The 22,030-nt window shown below is 32.4% G+C and overlaps 1 long non-coding RNA gene across 1 annotated transcript; it reads right to left on the reverse strand.

Moving 5' to 3' along the window:
* Positions 1 to 10,736: 10,736 nt before the first annotated feature.
* On the reverse strand, positions 10,737 to 20,846 carry LOC114374702. Its single transcript, XR_003658612.1, has 5 exons — positions 20,490 to 20,846; positions 16,789 to 16,922; positions 11,620 to 11,909; positions 11,309 to 11,521; positions 10,737 to 11,215 (listed from the first exon to the last, which is right to left on the reverse strand). It is a non-coding gene; the product is annotated as an uncharacterized LOC114374702 (long non-coding RNA).
* Between the last annotated feature and the right edge of the window lie 1,184 nt (positions 20,847 to 22,030).

Raw genomic sequence — 22,030 nt, forward strand, 5'->3', positions numbered from 1 at the left:
TTCATCCGTAAAAGCCTCAACAATAGATGGAAAATGGTCATAAATCCAACACTACACAAATTTTTCAAAACAAAAAATATATCAAATCAACACATTAGAAAAATATTAAAAAATATTAAATAGCATTCAATGACAATTACCTGTAATAGTGTGATATATCCAGTAAGTTGTCTGCCGCCGCTCTTACAAGTATCATTCAAATTATCGTACATATGCACTAGGGCAGCAACTCCCTTTGCGTAGCTTCCACTTTGACTGAGGTCTCGAAAGGCATCCAAGAACACCACATGCACGTGTGTTATGTAACGACCCGCCTCGTCGCTACGGTATCCACACTCTAATATTCGATGATTTCAATTTTTTTTATATAAAAAGAACTTCCTTAATTTTTGATTATGAAAATAGAAGTGATTTTGTCACAACATAAATTCATCCAACAACACGTCATTACTTAAGTGAAAATGCATAATTACATAGAAACAATAATTCGGTACACGTCATACACATAACGAAAATTAAATCTGTTCATAGATATAATTAAAATCCCAGTTTTACATCTTTAACTCAACAAAATAAAACTTAAAAACCAACTACGGAGGAGTTGATTACAAAACACAACTCTCTCCCAAAATAACGCCAACGTCATCAAGTCGGCTCGGCGGCTCCTCATTAGAATCTTACTCCCTGCACCCTGTCACTGTCATTCTGCTCCCACGAACAAGGTTCGTGATCATCACAGGTATCAACCACATGATACAAAATTGCAAAGGTGAGTTTATTATAAAAAGAACCAATACCAATTCCAAATAACCATAATTAGCAAGGAGCATAGGCAAACATGATGAGCATACACAACAATCATTATTTAACACTCATATCCAACAAATATTCATCATTCACATCCAACAATTACTCATGATCCATCCATGGACCCAATCAAGACTGCACATAATGATGCATGCACCTGACTCAACACTCAGATGCAATGTGATACGTACCAACAACAACCAAATCTCAGGAAATAGCCTAAGCGTGTCCACATGACATTCTCACTTAGGGAACTGTGCTGAGTTTGTCGAGACCACCCGGTTGTGCACGTAACAGCCCCCCTCCCATAGGTGATCAGCCTGGGAGCCCAAAGGTGTTCCCTACTAGGTGACAAACCCCCTAGTACAAAGTACACTTGACCACAGTTACTCTATTTCCTGTGTCGTATGAGCTATGATCACGGCCAAAAGTAAGTGCCAAAGACCATGGACCAATTAAAGTGCCTAAGCATCCCCTCAGAAATGCTTAGATTCTCTAACCACGCTAGTTACCCACGTCTGGGCCATCTGACAAGGTCAGTGCACTCTACCCCCCATGACATACACTCCATATGACTTATGATTGTGGCCAAAAGCTAGTGCCAAAGACCCTGGAAGGTCAATGCACAGTGCCCCCCACGAACATACACAACATGCACATGCCAATGCATTTCCAACATCAATCAACATTCCATTTCCATGTCATTCACAACATAAATATCATCTCATCTCAATGACGTTATCAACAACAACAACAACCTCATTTTATATTCACATATTCATCAATAATAACAATTCATGTTGACATAGTCTTTATTAACAACGTCATCTCAAATCAATATCATCATAATTATCATTATCATCACATATCAATTAAAATCCTTAATAGCGACATCAACAACAAATCGCATTTCGCACACACACACACACACACACACACACACACATATATATTGTGTGTGTGTGTGTGTGTGTGTGTATCACATCCCATTAGTTAAAATGTAATTTTTTTTGAAGAAAAATCAGCATGCAACAAGGATAGGCAAATATCCTCATAGCTAGGTTCCCTGACCCTAACCATGGTGTTAAAATGGTAAATTTTATAATAAACTCCCCTTACCTATCGTGAGGTACCCTGCGGATTCCTCGTCGCGTCACTTGAAGATTCCTTTTTGTCCTTGCTCGCCGATTCCACGCAAGCTTCTACCATGCCAAAATGAAGGAGACTTAGTATGGATTTCAGAAAACATAACTAGTAACAGTGCTCTGGGTCAAACACCCACATCACTACATGAAAGAGCTGAGAGCATTTCGGGTTTTACAAAGGAACATCATTTGGAAATTCCGACCACGCCAATGTGACCAGGGTTTAGTGTAGGTTACGAAAATAACATGCATTTCATGAAAGGATAACGTTTACAAAGTCTCTTTCTCTAAGGTTTTTCAAAGGAAGCATAAGACATGCAATGGCGGTTCCAAAGTCAGGAAAGATTCAAAGACAAGATGAAACTAACAAGAAACAAGCGTAGAACCATGGTTATCTCGAAAGAAAACGAAAGGTCAGATTAGGGTTTCGTTCTCTACCGAAACCGCAAGCCAAGTTGGAAGATTCTGCTTCGGTTGAAAGGTTCCTCTCGGTGTGGGGTTTCAATGGAGAACAAAGATGGTTTGTGGTGGCTAATGGTGGCTGTGGGTGATGGAGAAAATGCTTTGAACTTTAGAAATGGCTTTGGAAGAAAGAAAGAAGAAGAAATGACGTTTTTCCTAAGCTACACGAAAGCAAAGGCTGAAGTGCTTAAATAAGAAATGCTCTCGGGAACGGAAGCATCGAGCACACTCCGGACATATTCTCAAAGATCCTGACGGTCAGATCATGGATAAGTGTCTTGTGAAGCTGCAGACCAAATTTTGAGAAGATCCAACGGTTAACAAAGGCTGGGCAGCATTTTTATCGAGGCAACTTCATGTAGCTTCCTCAAGAAGCTTCATTAAGAGGCTTCTTCAAGAAGCTTCCCCATGGCTTCTTTGAGAAGCTTTCTCAAGAGGCTTCTTTGAGAAGCTAGATCCTTATCTACCCACACCCTTCTATTAACTAAATTAACCTCCTTGAATATAATTACGGATAAAAATAATATAACAAATAATCAAACATCAAACATAATTACTAATATATATATATATATATATATATATATATATATATATATATATATATATATATATATATATATATATATATATATATATATATATATATCAGGGTGCTACATGTTACACTTTTGTTAGCAAAAAAAATGCAACCTAGCAAATGCAGCAGATAAGCTTGAGCTGTTACAGTCCAATGTCCGGCCTCACATTTGGTATGATAAATCTCTTGTAGCCATGATAGTTGTACATATGCCCCATGACACTATATTGTCTTAGCTCTGGCTTCATCTCCACTGACTTCAAGTAACTCCACTAACATCAACACTGTTTCGTTGACATAAAGAGTCTCGAAGGTGTGGAATGCGCCTATGATGGGCAAATGAAGCAAAGAGGCCACATCATCGAGGGTGATGGTGACCTCTCCTACTGGAAGATGGAATCTGCTAGTTTCCTTATGCCACCTCTCCATAAAAGTCGATATAAGTCCCTGATCGCTAGTGTCCAATGAACATGCAATCAAAGGACTTAATCCTGTGACAGCGACTAACCCTTCGATCTCAGCAGTAGGCCTCCCGAATTTCTGAACCTCCCTTCCATGGGAGGATAGCTTCAATTCAGGACATTCCTAAAAAAAATTAAATAATTTTAATAATTTAATAAATACTTATCGAAATAGAATTTATTTAAAACTATAAATATCTCTCCATTCCAAACAATGACTCCAACATGATCAGCATAGGCAATCAGAACTGATATGTCACGCGACCTGCCTGAAAAACCCTAGCCATCAACAACTGCTTCTTTAGGCTGTTGGAAGACCTCTTCAGTTGTGTCATCCACGTGAGGATGTTCCTTAGCAACAACGACAACTTCCTGTTGTCTACATGCGGATGCTATGAGCCTTCATCGTTGGGAAGCTTCATCTAAATCTCGATTATCTTCTCTCTTCAGGGTTCTTCCTATAACTTTGCCTAAAGTATGACCTAAACTTCTAGTTCTAACCATAATATGCAAATTTAGACATACATACAAGCTTACGTTAAAATTCAAACAATACTTCAATCAATTACAATAAAATCATTCGTAAATAAAAAAATTATTTGTATTTAAAAAACAAACAATAGCTATTTTAAAAAAATAAAATTAATATATTTACAATTAAAAAATAACTATTTAAAAACATAAAATAATAGCTTTTTCAAAACAAAAATGAAAATAATCTATTTTTTATTAAAATATATTAACTATTTCAAAACAAAATTCTAAATAATATATATCTATATATAATTAAAAAAATACAATAACTATTTAAAAACACAATTCAAAATGAATTATTTTTGTTTAAAAAACAAACAATAGCTATTTAAAAACAAAAATAAAATTAATATATTTACAATTATAAAAAATAACTATTTAAAAACATAAAACAATTGCTTTTTCAAAACAAAAATGAAAATAATGTATTTTTTATTAAAATATATTTATAATTAAAAAATAAAATAACTATTTAAAATGTAATTCAAAATAATATTTTTTATTTAAAAAATAAAAAATAGCTATTTAAAAAAATGAAATTAATATACTTACAATTTTAAAAAAATTACTTTCTAAAAACATAATTCAAAATCAAATTATTTTATTTAAAAAAAATATATATATTTAAAAATAAAAATAAAATTTATATATTTACAATTAAAAAAATAACTATTCAAAAACATAATTAAAAATAAACTATTTTTATTAAAATATAAACAAAACCTATTTAAAACAAAAATAAAATTAATATATTGCAATTAAAAATAATTCACTATTTAAAAACGTAATTCAAAATAAACTTTTTTTATTTAAAAAACAAACAATATCTATTTAAAAACATAATTGTGAATAATCTATTTTTATTTTTTAAAATAAACAATAACTATTTACAAACAAAAAATAAATTAATATATTTATATTTAATAAACAAAATAACTATTTAAAAACAAAAATCAAAATAATACTTTTTATAAATAAAAAAACATTTACTATTTAAACAAATAAATAAAATTAATTTATTAATAATTTTAAAAAAATTACAGATTACATAATCCGTATGAATTATACGGATTACGTAATTCGTATAACACGTACGGATTAGGTAATCCGTATATGTTATACGAATTAAGTCATCCTTATAACCCATAATCTATATACATTATACGGATTACTTTATCCATATAATGCATACGGATTATGTAGTCCATATCTCGTTACACAGATACAAAGGCGCTAGTGAACAAGGAAAACAAAAAAGAAACTTACCTCGACAATGGAATACCACGACAATGGTGTGGACGACCTCAACGGAGCCAATGGAGGCTGGTAATGGTGGCAACACGGAAAGAAAGACGCAAACACAAAGGAGGACAAAGATGCGAGGAAGATGAGAGAGAGAGGGATTTTAAAATTTAAGTGAAGGATATTTTTGCTACTTCACTTAAATGGGTGGTGCACAAATAATAATGCTACCTACACCTAGCAACAACCGACAATGCAAGATGTTGAAGCCCATGGAATTTTGAGAGCATTGCTTTCAAAATAAAATAAAATAAAAACTTTGGGCCAATCTTATAAGAGTACTTGTGTAAAGAAATGTCATTAAAAAGTTGTAGTTATATTTGGTTTTTTTACTTGCTGCTTTTCTAAATAAACCTATCTTACTTCGCCATTTGCTGCCATTTTAAACTATTTTTGACATAGTTATGTATATTCCATAAAAATAAAGAAGACATTTGTTATATATATATATATATATATATGAAGTGAAATATTATTTTAGTTTCAACAAGACTGATTGTCTTATAATTTATTTGACTTGTCTATTTTTTCAAACGACATCATATTATTAATCATTTTTAGGTTTTAATACATAGGTAATCCTTATATTGGTTATTATTGGTGTAATTAATTTTTAACACTCAAATTTTACTATTTTTATTTATTTCATTAGACGATTTATTTTTTATCTGATAAAATAATGTAGACTTTACTAAAAAATATATAATTAAATAAAAATTCATGTTGTAATATCTACGTAAGATATATCTATAATGTATTTTCTTACATGTTCAGAAAACTTTTGCGACACGATATCGTAACTTTTTTTTTATAAATAAAATTAAAAATACAGTTAATAATTAAATTTATAATTTTATTTTCAGTATTATTTTTTTAAAAAAAACTTTCAATGATAAAATTAAAATATAATACAGTAAAATTTATACACAATTGAGAAAAAATATTTAAATAGTATTGTATACCAATGTATATTTTTGCTGCACTTAGATTTAATATATATTTTTTAATTTATTAAAAAATAACATACTATTTATTCAAAATTGTTAGAAAAATTAATAGCCACCAAACAAATCTAAAATTCTGGAAATGATTAAAAGTAAAAATATAAAAAAAATTCAATGGAAAAGAATGCCTTAAAATAATTAAAAAGTTAAAATTTTAAAAATATCGGTATTTTTTTTTCAAAATGTATAAACAAATAACATATAAGTTCTTCAATATAAAATATTAGACTCAGAAGAAAACGAACCTATAGCTAGCAGCCACCATTTTTCTAGTGGCAAAGTAGACAAGATTTGTCCATATGAATCATCGAAGATATGTCATATGTTTCAATAATTAATCATGTCTAATAATGGTCCTTTGGACTCTTTTGCTTCGGAAAAGGATTATCTCAAGGTCTCCACCACGTTTTATGTAGTAAGTTATAATTGTAAATATGATGATGAACATGTGAGAAAGACAAGGTAGTCCAAACTTCAATATTAACAGAAATTATTATGGCATGTTACATATATATATATATATAGTATGGGGTATCTTTTTGTAACACTCCAAAAAATAATTCAATAATTATTTAGATAAAGATATCTAAATACTTTTTTATAAAGAAAAAGATAAATTAAATTGTTTTAAAATATTATATTAGATTGGTTAAAGATAATTATAATTAAAGATAATAAAAATAATAGATAAAGAAAGATCGGTTAAACAAATTTTAAATATGTACAATTTTTACACAATTCTTTTTCCTAAAATCATACACATAATTGGTCTCTTTTGATATTAGTGGGTTGCTGAGGAACTGAGAAAAAGAAAAAAAATGAAGAAATTCTTTCGACGTAATTGGTAGAAGAGAAAAAGAATAATGAAGAGCATGAATTTCTTACTTCAAGAGATGAGTAAAATTATACTATTTAGAGTTCACAAAATACACATGATACCCTACATGACACTCCAAAATACATGTCTATCTTCTATGTCAGTCTTATCATAGGAGCATGAACGTCACGTTTAGGAGTTGGGCTCCGCAACTAACAGATAATCTCTAATATTTTATTATTTGAGTCATGTCCACCTTGACGTGTCTTAACTTTGAATTTTGATAAGTACAAAAATAATATTTTTTTCCTAAACTTCCATGATATAGTTTTTAAAGAAAGTGTTATGTATTCTTTCATAAAAAAATTCCTTAGGCATAATTATTAGCAAATAAATTATACAAGGCCTGCTATGGGGAAATTTAATTTTCTGCATATTAGTAAATTGCACTGACGACACTGCTTTCTTTTCTTGTGTTCGAATGCAAAAATTTGGAAGACAGAGATACGCGTTACGATGTTTTAGGTGACAAATAGAATAATGAAGGAAAATTCGTGTGGCACTAATTCAATTGAAATTGTTAAATGAGCTTTTAAATATAAAATTTATGGGTACTGAACTCCTTTCCTTTTGAAACATTGTGCTACTTATATATATATATATATATATATATATATATATATATATATATATATATGGATGCATTTAGTCTAATATTAGAATGTATTTGTAAGCTAAAGTACATTTAGATTCACAGTAGCAAGGAAAAATTGCACAAATAGTATATATACGTTTATGTAAATTGAATTTATTTTATGATATTTTCTTTTCAGTGCCTTCTATTTGAATGATTGAATATGGTTTGTTTTTAAATGATATCTCCATTTAAGATAATGATAAAATTTATGAGACACTTTCATTTGAAATAATGACAAAATTTATCATACTTATCTATAGTTGGGATGAGAAAAATATTATGAATATCTTCATCTATGATAAGAATGACAATGTAATGTTATTACGTGAAATATGAATTTAATTATAATTATTTTAGTTTGATTAGTATTCTAGTGTAAGACGTTAAATGTGGTCACTTTGGTTATATTTTTTGTTTATTTAGTTTAGATACTAGTATTTTAAGGATAACTTTTTTACTTATATAAAAATTTATTTATTTAATTTTATTTATTATACAAGAGATATTTTCATACTATTCTAACTTTGAGATTTTATAATAAGAGAGTAAGGGAGGAAGCCATAATCTAGCATAACCTTTCCAAATTAAATATTAGCAAAACCTAAACCTCTGTCGCATAGTCTCCTTTTAAGAAATGATTACGTAAAGTTCTTCAATACTACAGCATTTTTAGTGAAAGAATATATTTTAGATTTTTGGATCATTTTATTGGGTTTCATAATGTCACATAAAATGCAAGAACTTTTGTCATTTTTTTATTTTAATAATAGAACCCAATTTGGGTTCTTAAATTTTACTTACATATAAAAAAAAATCTTTTTGAAAAGAGATAAGTTCTTGGGAGGTTTTTCCCCGAAATCCAACTCCAGCATGAAAAACTATTAAGCAAAAACAATGATAGATCTGATGGACAGAGGTCTTAAACTGAGGAACTCAACTCAAAAATCCCATTAAAAATGCTCTAATATAAAAAAAATTAGAATATTAGAATTAATTATGAACGGAAGAAATAAGTGATTAAAAAACTCGATATTTGTTTCATTTTTTTTTGGATCAGTAAATATTAGTAGTTAATTGTTAGATTTTTGTTAGTGGGAGGAGTTAAATCCATAATCTTTTCCTTTCTTCCTTCTTCTTTTACCATCAAATCAATCATATAACTCCATTTGTTTCATTGTTGATGTCAACAAAGCTCTATATATTTAGTTACATAGTTACTTATGATACATCCGTATGTGCTATTAGTTTAAACTGAAGGGAAGGAATGTTATTCTTGACAATAAATTGGTAATATAGAAAGAGAATATTAGGTAGTAGTCTATGATCTTGTAATTGGACACACTTATATATAATTGTCAAGGAAGGAGGCATCATGTCACATATTCAACATAATATGTCTACATGCAACGATCTTAACCTAACATTTGTTGTATAAGTTAGAGAAGCCATTGAAAATTCTCAAAATGGCAAAATGTCAAAAATTGATGTTGAATTTTAAGCTATTTCGGACAACTTTTGTTAGGAGTGTTTATTAGTTTGGATCAACCTAACGATCCAAACTAAACTAATTAAATTGGTTTGAATTTCTTGCTAGTTCAAGTCTAACCCGAACCAAACCAATTAGAACTGAGGAATTGGTTCGGGTATCAGATTGGGAATTTTTAAATCTGAACAAACCCGAACCAAATCAAATATATATTATTAATTTTTTTAAGAAATATTAAAGTTACTTATATTTTATGTTATTTTGTATATCTCTTTTGCATTTTATGTCTATCACACACACTCACATAGACTCACTTTGATACTTTCATTTTTCTTTCTCACAATCTAAAAGGATGCCACACATGCACACTAACAAAGCCTCCTCCATCTAGTGTTCTGCCTCTTAATGACGACAGTCATTGACGTCGTTGAGCCTTCTCTGAACCTTCACCTAATTGGCATTGGTAGTACAAATTTGACCTAGACCTCCTAACAATGGATTTGATTAATTTGGTATATGTCACACAGGATTATCTATTTGATTAATTTGGTATATGTCACACAGGATTATCAGTTAATTTTAGGATAAAATTGTTATTTTATATTTTTTTTCAAAATAATTTTTTTTATATTTTGATTGGGTATTCAATGATCCCAAGTGAACCAACCCATTCAACATTGATTCAGTTTGTTTTGGATTAGGTAAAAAAAAAAAACATCTAAAATCCAAATCAATCGATTCAAATTTCATTTTCTTTCACCCCTACCTTTCTTTGACCGAGAAACTAAGGTAGCTATTATGAGCATAGGTCTTTTCAAGGCCTCTCTGCAAGACAAATCCATCCATCTTTTTCAAGTGTAATTGGCATATTGTGGGAAGCTCTATCTGCCATCTTGACAAACCTTCGAGGAAAAGTTTGTATAAAATCAAGGATAAACCATTATTTTAGTATTTTGAAAGTAGAAAACACTAATTGTGACATTAGCTTATGAAAATAAGGAAGTTTAAAATAAGTTTTTATATTATCATTTTTGTTTCTAAACTTAACAATTTGTTATTATTTTAATTCCTAAACTTAATTAATTATTGTCACTTTAGGCCTTAAAAATATGTTAATATTAGCATTTAGTTCGTACTGACTTTTTTAATATTTGGACTAAAGTGAGTGACACATTAAACTTTTAGATACCTTTTTCGAATTTTATTACTTTCAAGAACTAAAGTCACAACATCTCACACTTTTTTGTCCAATTTGGATATTAACCCTAAAATCAAAGACATCAATAGCATCATTGTAGTTCTAATTTCGAAAATGTCTAACCCGACGCCTATCCCAATATTGGTCTATCAATTTCTTTGACATTCTGTACAAAGAATATCACTAAGCTAATGCCTCTCATCTCAAGAAGGTTATGGACTGCTTCGTTTTGGAGAGACATAGTTTGATTAATAACATTATCTATCCAAGAATTTTTTACACGATGCATGCATATTAAGAAGAGCAAGAAAGGCTTCAATTCGTTGCTATTAAAGTTGATATGAAAATAACTTATGATAGAATTAGATGGGACTTTGTGATTGAAACCATTAAAGAGGTGGGCTTGGACACTTACTTTTATGATGTGGTCATGAATTGTATGAACTTAGCTTCATGCAGTAGTTAATATTCAATGGGGGAGAAAACAGTCATTCTATCTGCCCATATCGCTTAGTGCATGCCAACTTCCACTTAACATGTCTTTCAATGGGAGATGGAGGGTCCTTAATTTGTGGTGTATTCTCAGTCATCATTGTGTCATGTTGTCTTTTCTTCATTTTCTCGTCTAATAGCTTCTTTTCAAGCAAATCATATCCCCCGCAAGAAAATAAATGGGGACAGTCATTGTATTTTTGAATTTCCTGCATCATCTTCCTGATTCCCTGTCATGTACCATATAGTATTCGAATCAAACAAATTAAATTGCCTTTATAATGAGAAATACACATTAGAATTCAAACACATGAACATCTAACCTGCCAGTTAGGGGTTTTGCGACTTGTGGAAAATTCCTCTCGAGTTTGTGGATCTAGGCCATATTTGATTGAAGGATCATGTTTATGTTGTCCCTCAGAGTTAGCATAGATAAATTTAGTGGTGAGGGATGATTTAAACTGCCTCCATCTAGTGGCCATAGTGGACATGACCTTTTTCTTTGCATTCGACGCTTTTAGGATATCAAATTTCGCCTACAAGACAAATTGTTTAGTAATACTTGCATAATTTGAAAGATTTCCACTTTTTTGACCACATAAAGAAAATACCAGTTCATCATAACGTCACTTACCAAAATGTCATCCCATACTAGGTCCTTTAGTGAGTCTGGTACATCTTTCCAAGTGTTATGTACAATTGGAATTTTTTTCTCTAGCTACGACCCCTAGATAGCTGTGGAATTTCTCTTTATGTGGGCCCAATCTTCTACCAGTTGCAGCATCAACGTTTACAGTTGGTCTAAGCTGATCTAAGGTTCATAGAGTCAACCTCCTTAGCTGTGTGGATTGTCTAGTATTCCTAGACATGACCTCTGACTGCATATCTGACTGCAGAGGGGATGCTGGTGGTGTTCCCATGATCCTGTCAAATAAAACAAATATGTTAACAACAAGGACTTACAAATACCATATACTTAGGTAAATTGAAATATGAACATTAATAAATTACAAACCACAAAAGGAATAAGCTTTTTACATTACTCTCATACGGTTAAGTTAAGTCACAATGTTTTCCCATAGTCCTTCATCATGATCATTACGATTTACGTGTACATCATCAGCGTAGTGTGACTCATTGATAGAAGGCATTTTTGTCGAAAAAGGTGGTGTCTCACAAATGTCAATTGTGGAATCATCATGTGAGTCATTTAAACCACTTGGTCTTCCTTGTAGAACCACTGAATATCTTGAATCGCAAGGATTTTGGACGTAAAACACTTGTCTTACTTGTTGGGTCATAATGAAAGGTTCGTCCTAATAAGCCACCTAATTTAGGTCTACTAAGGTAAATCTGAATTCATCTTGACAGACACCGGTATTGCCATTGACCCACTTACACTTAAACACAAGCGCTCTAAATTCACTATAATCAAGTTCCCAGATTTCTTAACCTTTTTTGCACCATTTTAAATATTGATTAGTCTTAATTGTCAAATTTATTAGGCAGTTTTATTATTTGGGTCCATTCAACTAATTTGATGTTTTTAATCTAATTTCAGGAATTAATGAAGCATTGGGCTTGAATCTAGCATTGGGCTTGGACTTGAAGAGGGCAGACTAATTTATTCTACAAAATTAGATCTTATCTTATCTAGATATTATTTAGATTTGATCTCATCTAGATATTATTTCATCTAGATATTATCTTATCTTATCTAGATTTGATTTGATTTTACTTATGGGCTTGGATTTAAAACAGATTTGTAAGCTTTGGGGCTGAAAAAACTATATAACAGCACCAAGATTCTAGTTTAGCTCTCTCTCTTCTATTTTTCGTTTTTAGTTTTAGTCTCTCTTCTCTTTCTCTTTTATTTTCATTTTTTTACAATTCCAGTTCAGACTTTTAGTTTTATCAATAAAATTTCGTTCTCTATTTGATTAATGGAAGGCTAAGTCCGCAGCGTTGTTTTCTCTTGAGGATTAAACACAGTTCTCTTTGAGGTTCTATTATTATTGTTAAATTCTGTTCAATTTTTCCTTTTCACTAATTACTCTGAATTTGTTGCTATTAATTCATGCATGCTTAGTGCTTGATTAATTGTCTTTGCGCTTAATTTGCATTCATGCTTAATGATCGTTTATGAGTAATTGGTGTGTGTGATGCTTAATCACATAATGAATGCTCTATGTTAAATTTCGCTTAGTAATTTAATTTAGGGTTAGATTAAGTGGTTGAACTGATAAAGGATAAATTCTCGCAACCTAGGATAAGAGACTTGTTTGTGAATCAAGGGGAAGCAACGTATTTTAATTCTGATAATTTCTAATTCAATTTTACTCGCTGTTTAATTTACAAAAGCAAACACCCCCCCCCCCCAATTTGTTACTATTTCCTTCTATCTGTTATGAACATTTGGTGTATCATTACTCGTTGGGAAATGACCTAGGATCACTTCCTAGTTACTACATTTTAATATTTATTTGATTTGGATACGGCCTCGATCAAAGGTATGGATGCTTGAATCAGATTGTTGTTTGATGCACTAGAAAAGTGATCGAAATCAGCATCAACAGTCACACCACTATTCTGCATTGAGCTTTTGTCATCTTGGGACTTGGTGTAGAAGGAATAATTGTTGATATCATACCCTTTCCAAGTCGGTACATTCAGATTTGGCCCAACAACTAACAATCTTAATGTTTTGGAAGCACCGTCATCAGCAAATATTGTTTCTCTGAACTAGATAATGAAAGCTCTATTATGCTCTTGCAAAATCCTCATCATGTTCATTTTTGGGTTCATTGCGGTGAGCTTTTTTTTGTGAGCATCTATGTATGGAATGACATCTGCTGTATTGTTTAATACATATAGATGCGCTTGTGAAACCTTGTGTCGAGTTATTGTTACAACATTGTATCCTCGTGTACCCTTACCCCCCAGTGTTCGACCATGACGAGTTTCAGGAAGGTTGACGGATTTACCACCTTCAATGTACTGGGAGCAAAACTTGATACACTCTTCAGCAAGATACCTTTCGACAATCGAAGCTTCCGGTCGGTGTTAATTCTTGGTATACCCCTTTAACACTTTCATGTAATGCTCAATTGGATACATCCACCGTAAAAAAAATAGGACCATGCATTCGGATTTCCCGCACTAGATGAACAATTAAATGAACCATTGTGTCGAAAAATGATGGAGGAAAATACATCTCCATTTGACCAAGGACAATGGCAGCCTCGTTCTCCAATTCATCTAATCTTCCAGGATCAATGACTTTGCTACAGATAGCATTAAAAACAAAGCACAGACAAGTTATGGCAACCCGAACTTTGTCAGGCAAGATTCCCCGAATCGCTACAGGCAATAGTTGTTGCATTAATATATGACAATCATTAGATTTCAAGCCAACCAATTTCAAATCATTGACAAACACAAGATTCTTGATATTTGAAGAGTATCCTTGTGGGACTTTTACATTATGCAAACAATGACAAAAACTCCTCTTCTCGTTTGTTGACATTGTGTGACATGCCGGGGGTAGATATGTTCGCGGACCTTGTGAGATTGGATGCAACTACTCTTGTATACCCATTTCAACCAAGTCCTGGCGACACTTCAAACCATCCTTTGTTTTGCCTTTAATGTTAAGAAGGGTTCCAATTAAACTATCATAAACATTTTTCTCCACATGCATGACGTCTATACAATGTCTAACATCAAGATCAGACCAATATGGAAGATCAAAGAATATGGACCTTTTCTTCCATATGTTTGTCTCAGTTGTAGATTTTTTTTGTGTCTTTCCAAAGATAGTTATGATATCCTTGACACGATCATAAACTTCTTTGTCATCTAATGGTTATGGCGCAGTTTCATTTTCCTGAGATCCATTAAAAGCTTTCTTCAATCGTCGATACAGATGATACTGTTTGAGAAATCTTCAGTGCCTTGTGTATACTGTCTTCTTTCCATGTTTTAGTTGGAAGAAGCTAGTATTTTTCTCACATATAGAACATGTGTGATGGCCTTTCACACTATAACCACTTAAATTGCCATATGCTGGATAGTCATTAATGATACAGAAAACCATTGCACGCAACCTAAACGTCTGTCGTAGATTACCATCCCACACATCAACCCCGTCCCACAATTTTGTCAAGTCTTCGATCAACGGAGTCAGATAGACATCAATGTCATTCCTTAGCTGTCTTGGACCCGCTATCATCATGCAAAGCATTATGTATTTTTGCTTCATGGACAACCAAGGAGGGAGGTTGTAAAACATTAGCAAAACAAGCCATGAACTGTAATTGGTGCTTAAGTTACCAAAAGGATTTATTCCATCCGAAGAAAGACTAAGCCTTAGATTTCTTGCCTCATTCCCAAAATTAAGATACAAATAATCAAATTCCTTCCATTACGGACTATTAGCCGGATGTCGGAGCAATCCATCACTTTTTCTCCCTTCTGCATGCCACGTCAAGTGTTTTGCATCATGTCCATTAGCAAACAATCGCTTAAACCTTGGTATTATTGGAAGATACCAATAGACCTTTGCTGGATGACTCTTGTTTGCGGTTGCATCATCATTGCATTCGTCATTGTTGACCTTGTAGCGTGATACACCATATGTATTGCAATTGCGTATTTCTGCAAACTGATTTCTATACAAAATGCAATCATTTGGACATGCATGGATTTTCTGGTACTCCATTCCCACTAGACATAAAATCTTCTTCGCCTCGTATTGATTCTTCGACAACAGGTTATCTTGAGGAAGTAATTTTTTCAATAGAATAAGCAATTCAATAAAGCTTTTGTCACTCCAACCAAATTGTGCCTTCAAGTTGACCAAACCTAACACCGCTGACAACCTTGTGAAAGCTGTGCACCCAGGATACAAAGGCATTTTTGAATCATTTTCTATTTTCTGATACAGAGGTGCACGTGCTTGTTGAAATCCGTCTTGCCCCAGATCGCAAATCATGTCTTCTATACGGTATCCCATGCCTACATTAACTGACTCAGTGTGAGAGACTAATGGCTTGTCTGGTAATTCCCCATGCCATACCCATTTTGTGTAATTTGGAATGATCCTGTGACATATAAGATGTGATCTTATGTCATGTATTGACTAGTGTCTCCCATTCCCATATTTCACACATGGACAGAAAAATTTACCACGCAAAGATGGTGCATTCAGTTCACTAAATTGGAGGAATTGTTCAACCCCATTCACATACTCGTCATTGATGCGTGATGCTTGCATCCAACTTTGATCTATGTTTTCCCTTTGCTGTAAGACTTTATCAAGTTATCTAACATGCATGTAAACCTCACTTTTTTCATTAAAGGTGTGGCCCTATCTCTTTCAAGAAGACTTTTTTTTTTATAGTAGATTCAATACTACATGTTAATTGTCTTTTCATCTCGTGTACTACATGTTAATAGTACACGAGATGAAAGTGGTGGCATGTCTTCATCCATCACTTTCAACTATGCACTCGGAGAACAAAGTGAAATGAAGTATACCGAAATGTTAACAAATTTAAGAAAAGACAATTAACATATACATATTAATCTACTATAAAAAAAAATGAGTCTTCTCAAACTGTCCAAATGGACAATTCAAGATTCCATATATCGATTAATGCAAACTTTCTGTATTAATCGTTGTATAGAATCTCAAACGGGAAACTAAGGTTCACTCACAATGCACATAATTGCTTATATAATAAAAAATTCATATATAAAAAACCATGTAATTATCATTGGTGTGAGTCAAACAAATACATACCTCAAAAATACGATCAATAACAACAGCTATGAGTAGGATCAAAGCAGTGGCAAACCAGACACAACAGTCTAGAGTGAAGTCCGACACTTGTGAAACAAGAATTTACTTCGTAAGTTTTTGTCTCAACCTAGTACCTACAACCAAAAAACACATTCTTAGATATTCAAACGCATTCTCAGTAATTCAAGTTGGATTCTAGTTGTTTGAAAAAAAAACATAAAAATGGAAGCAACAAAATTAATAAGGGGCCTTAAGTTTCAAGAAATGACATGTGTGTAGCGCAATGCAATGATGTAACATAAGTATGAATGAGGAATAATGAAGAGGAAATGGACATTTGGGTGTACAACACAACCTTCCAAAAGTGCAGATGTACTGTAGTGAAACATGAGGAAATGGGATAAAGTAAGCTAGTCTGCGCCCATCACTTTCCTCTTCCAGCTTTGCATTCATTCATTTATTTTTCCTCACACAAATTACCTTTGCCATGAAGCTGCACTCACTAACCCAACCTCTTCCCAAACCCCAAACAGAAAAAAATACAACACCTTTAATTACTCTCTTCCTAAATTTTTTTTTGCACCTCACCCCCTCTTATGTGGTGCATTTGTCACAACCAACATATGAATGTTGTTTGACAAATTATTTTAACTTAAATAAACATATTTGGAAAAATAGTTTTCATTCAATAAATTTAGCATGTTTTTGTCCTGTTGAAGTTTCAGAGGTTAAATTCTTCAGAGTTTGTCAGTAAAATATGTTTACTAGTATTACTGCTGCTCCCTGTTGGTTTCAATTTTTCTACAGTTGTATCATTGGGCTTTGGCCACCTGCGGCCTCAAGTTCAATATATTTTTCTTTGGGCACCCTCGACCATGACAATATCAGTTTCCCATTCACTAAAATAGAATGCTCAGACTGTGGCTTATTACCCATTAGCAATTGTGATGATCCATGTAAGCTCAAAATGATCCAATTACACAAAAATGGAGTATTGTTTCAGCTTGTACGCGTTGCTCAGCTTTTCAGTAGTCCTACTACTCCTTTCACAACTTTTCAATTTACAGACAAAAATCTGTATGATCTTCTACAGAACAAAAGTTGTGAAGCATTTTTTAACAATTATACTCTTCCTTTTCCTCACAGCTTTGACTTTGCTTCTTTTCATTTCAAATACAACACAGCTCTGTTTAGGTGCAACCGCAGCCTACATGTCAGCCCTCCCACAAGCATGTATCATTATACAAAGTGCCCTGATTACGATCTCTACTACAATAACATCACCACACCTGAAGATGCGTCTTTGACAACATATACAAAGGTCCTGCTTCCAATTAAAGACGTGTCTGACGCTAACAACCCATTCACATTCGTAACTACAGATATCTTGACTAAAGTAGAATTAACTGATGAATGTGCAGCTTGCCACTATCGTAGAGGAGGGCAGTGTCAACTTGACAGTAGAGAGATATTTTGTTGTAGCAATGCTACACTACAACAAAATCTCGGTAAACACCCATGAATGCAATGCACTAACACTTGTTTCTTTTATTAGTTTTTCACATTTTAGGTTCTTAAATGTTTCCTTCACAATTTGTGAAATTGTCTACTTTTGTGTCAATGCCCTAGCCCAGTTCCTTCTCGTACATCCTAAACAGAATCAAAATAGCTCAAGTGACATTGATGTGCCTAATTTGTGTTCTCTCCTTGTCTTAAAATTTCAAATCTACAATTTACTACACTGCCAAGGTTTGAGTTGCTTTGATTGATTGTCTAATGTCTAATATTATTGGTGCAACTCTCATAATTAGCATGCCATATTTTTCTCTGCATAACTTTATCTTCACATTTCAAATCTGTTTTGTTTGCTTTTGGTTTCTTCTAATTGTTGCAGTTATAAAAAAAAAAGGTCCAGTTTGAAACTGTGTATAGGTAATCTACTGTTTACATAACTTGATATTCCTTTTGAACATATGACTTCAAAATCACTAATCCTCAGTGTGTTGAATTCAGAGGGTCTGCTGATTTCTTTTCTTTTAATTCCCTAATTTCCCCCCTCAAAAAACATGAGAACTTCTTTAAAAAAAGTGTATAACTCTACTATGTCTCTATCAATGGTCATTGTTATCTATCATGAAAGTAGCAGCAGTCATGCACTCTGTTATTTCTCATAGTATCTTCAACCGATATTTTCTCTTGGCCCATTTCCACTGATTTAGGTATTGGAAACCCAACCATGTTGGAAATTAGATTGTTGTTTCTCTTTGTACTCTACAAACTAAAATATGCTACCTCAGGCGGACAATTGGAGTCAAGAGATTCTTATTCTGATTCCTCCTGAAATCATCATCGAGAAACTAGTAGCGAGTACTTTGGAGTTCCACTTTTCTTGTATGAGCAGCTTAAAGAAGCAACAAATAAATTCGACCATATTAAAGAACTTAGTGATAGAGGCTTAGGTACTGTCTACCATGCTAGGATACTTAAACACTACAGTATTAGTTGACAGTTTGACACACAACATTACTCTCTATTGTTCAAGAAATTATTGTATGGTTTGGAACTACTACATGCTCATTGGTCCTAGTCAATCTTCACGTATCCATGGTCTGGAACTACTATGTGTCTATGGTTTGGTCAATTTCTATAACACACATACCAGTGTATACACTATGCAAGTTAAGAAGAACTCTCACTTACCATAATTAGTATGCTCAAACTCAACTAATAATGGAGAAACCAGAAAGCTGAATTCACCTGCCTCCTTGAAATTAGATAGAACACGATAATGTAGTGACCCCACAACCCCAATGAGTAGCTCCACTATGATATTTACTCAGGAAAAGAAAGGGGACACATTGGCTTTCTCAAGGTCTAAAGCTTAAATAGCACTATAATAGCTTGTTTGTATCCTTTCAACTCTACATGGACCACCGAATTTGTATGGTTCATGCATTCAAATTCCTAGATTACTTTTTACTTTATTCCAATAATAAAAACCAATAGCTTATACACCCACTTTTGAGTGCCTTCTCTGTGTATATATATAGTAGCTAATTTGCAGTGTTTTTAAAACTATTTTTCGTTTCCAACATGTTCTTTTCTAACCTGATAATGCTATTGTAAATGTTCAACTTTATACTACTGGATGCCTTCAGTATTTAAGTATACAAGAAAGTCTATTCTCAAAACATTACTAAACTCAAAAAAGGATACAATTCTTATTTCCTAACACGCACATTCTTCTCCTAAATGTGTCAACCCCAACCTGTTTGCCATTCAAAGCAAATCATCCCCAATTGATCCACAACAAACAAAAATGAACAAAGGAAAAAAAAAACCATTGTAGCTCTACGTATAAGTCCAGAGACAAAAGTTTCATTAGCAACTAGGATAAAATGACTGCCATATGTTTGTTCATTAATTATTTCAAAGGATACGAAGCTGGTACAATTTCATGTTCATACGAAGTTGGGCACAAATGTACAAGCACAAGAAATTAAAATGCTAAGAATAAAAGTCGTAACCCTTATGATTTTAACTTATTTTTCTTGAAATCCTTTTCACATACATTCAAACATGACTTTGTGAGGGCCACTCAAGAATTCCACAAAAAATTATAACATTCCAACTTAAGTGAACCCTTAATCAACTAACTTCTTCAAGACCAAATAAGAAAAGAAAAAGATTGAGAAGCTTACCTTCACAAACACTTGCAGGGCACGATAACTAAAGGGCATGATGCGCCGAGGTTATGGTGGTGCGAACAACACGCGACACGAAGGTCAGGGATGCGCGACAATGTAGGGTTCCTTTTGCAGAGTTCATGGTGGTGCGAGGAAGAGTCAGGCCAACACGCAACACCAGTTGAATGCAGAATTTTCAGAGAGGGATTTGGAGGTACGTTCAATGAGCGCGCAACAGGGGAGATTAACATTCAAACAGAATGTTAACGACGGTATATATGTAAACCCGTCTTTGTATCTCGCTATTTCTACGATGGTGTTAGAAGTAAACGTCGTTGTAGACGTCACGCGTCGTAAAAATGTAATATTTACATAAATGTCACTGCTCAGTCTATTACGACGGGTTTGTTGCGACCGACCTCGAAGGTGCATCATAAAAATGACTTTTTTTAATAGTTTTATATTTTCCTCTTTCTTTGTTTGGTTTAGAATAGATAATTAAATAGAGTAAATAGAAATAGAAGATAATTTCAAAAAACAGAAATAAAATGATTTATTGTGTTATATGATTTAAGCGAAACACTTGAAAATATTGTGTTAAAAGAAGTTGATTTTTTGTCTTAAAAATCAATTTTTTCCCTCTAAAACCCAAAGAAAATCGATTTTTGGGTCTAAAAAATCAATTTTTTTTACAAAAAAAATTAATTTTACTGCAATTGAAAAAAAATTATAACTTTACTTCCAATAAAATCACACGAATCAAAAGTATCATCCCTATTTTTGTCTTCAGTAACTTATTTCACACTTTTGAACCAAACACAACTAATTAAGTGTTACATAACATACTAGATGTTGAACAAACATTTTCCTTTTAAAATCAACACAGCACTTAAACATGATCCTCCACCTACCTTGCGAACGGTCACTTCACATGGCTCCACAAAGAAAAATGTAAAGATATGTTACTTATAAAAATGCCTTGCCGACACTGCTACGTACATGAAAATGGCTTTTCACTTTTAATCCATAAATAAACTAACCTAATTTTTCTTAAATTTTAGTTAAATTAGTTTTAAACTATTAACTATATCAAAATATAAAAAACATTAATATTATTACGGTAATCAAAGTAAAATAGAGTTCAAAGAAGGATTTAAAGTTCGAGAGTCTTGTGGAAAAAAAGACATAATTAAAAGAAAAAAATCTTATTAAAGAATAAATACTATGTTTTTCTTAACAGAAGTTAAATATCATAAAAAATAATTAATACTTCACACCTATGATATGCTAACATATTAAAAACTCTATAATATATATATATATATATATATATATATATATATATTATAGTTGCAAATTGACATTAATTTTACTTATAAACTAAATAATTAAATATTTCTCAACTTACAATCATGTAATGGGATTTCAAAAATTAATTTGCACTTCATTAATTTTAATTAAGGAATAACCAGCTAGCACTTTTGTGCGACTACTATTGTTGTTAACCAACAGTTGCGAGGTTATATATAGTTCATTCTAATGGAAATTTTGTATCA

This window comes from Glycine soja, chromosome 11 (genome assembly GCF_004193775.1).
Source record: "Glycine soja cultivar W05 chromosome 11, ASM419377v2, whole genome shotgun sequence".
NCBI lineage: Eukaryota > Viridiplantae > Streptophyta > Magnoliopsida > Fabales > Fabaceae > Glycine > Glycine soja.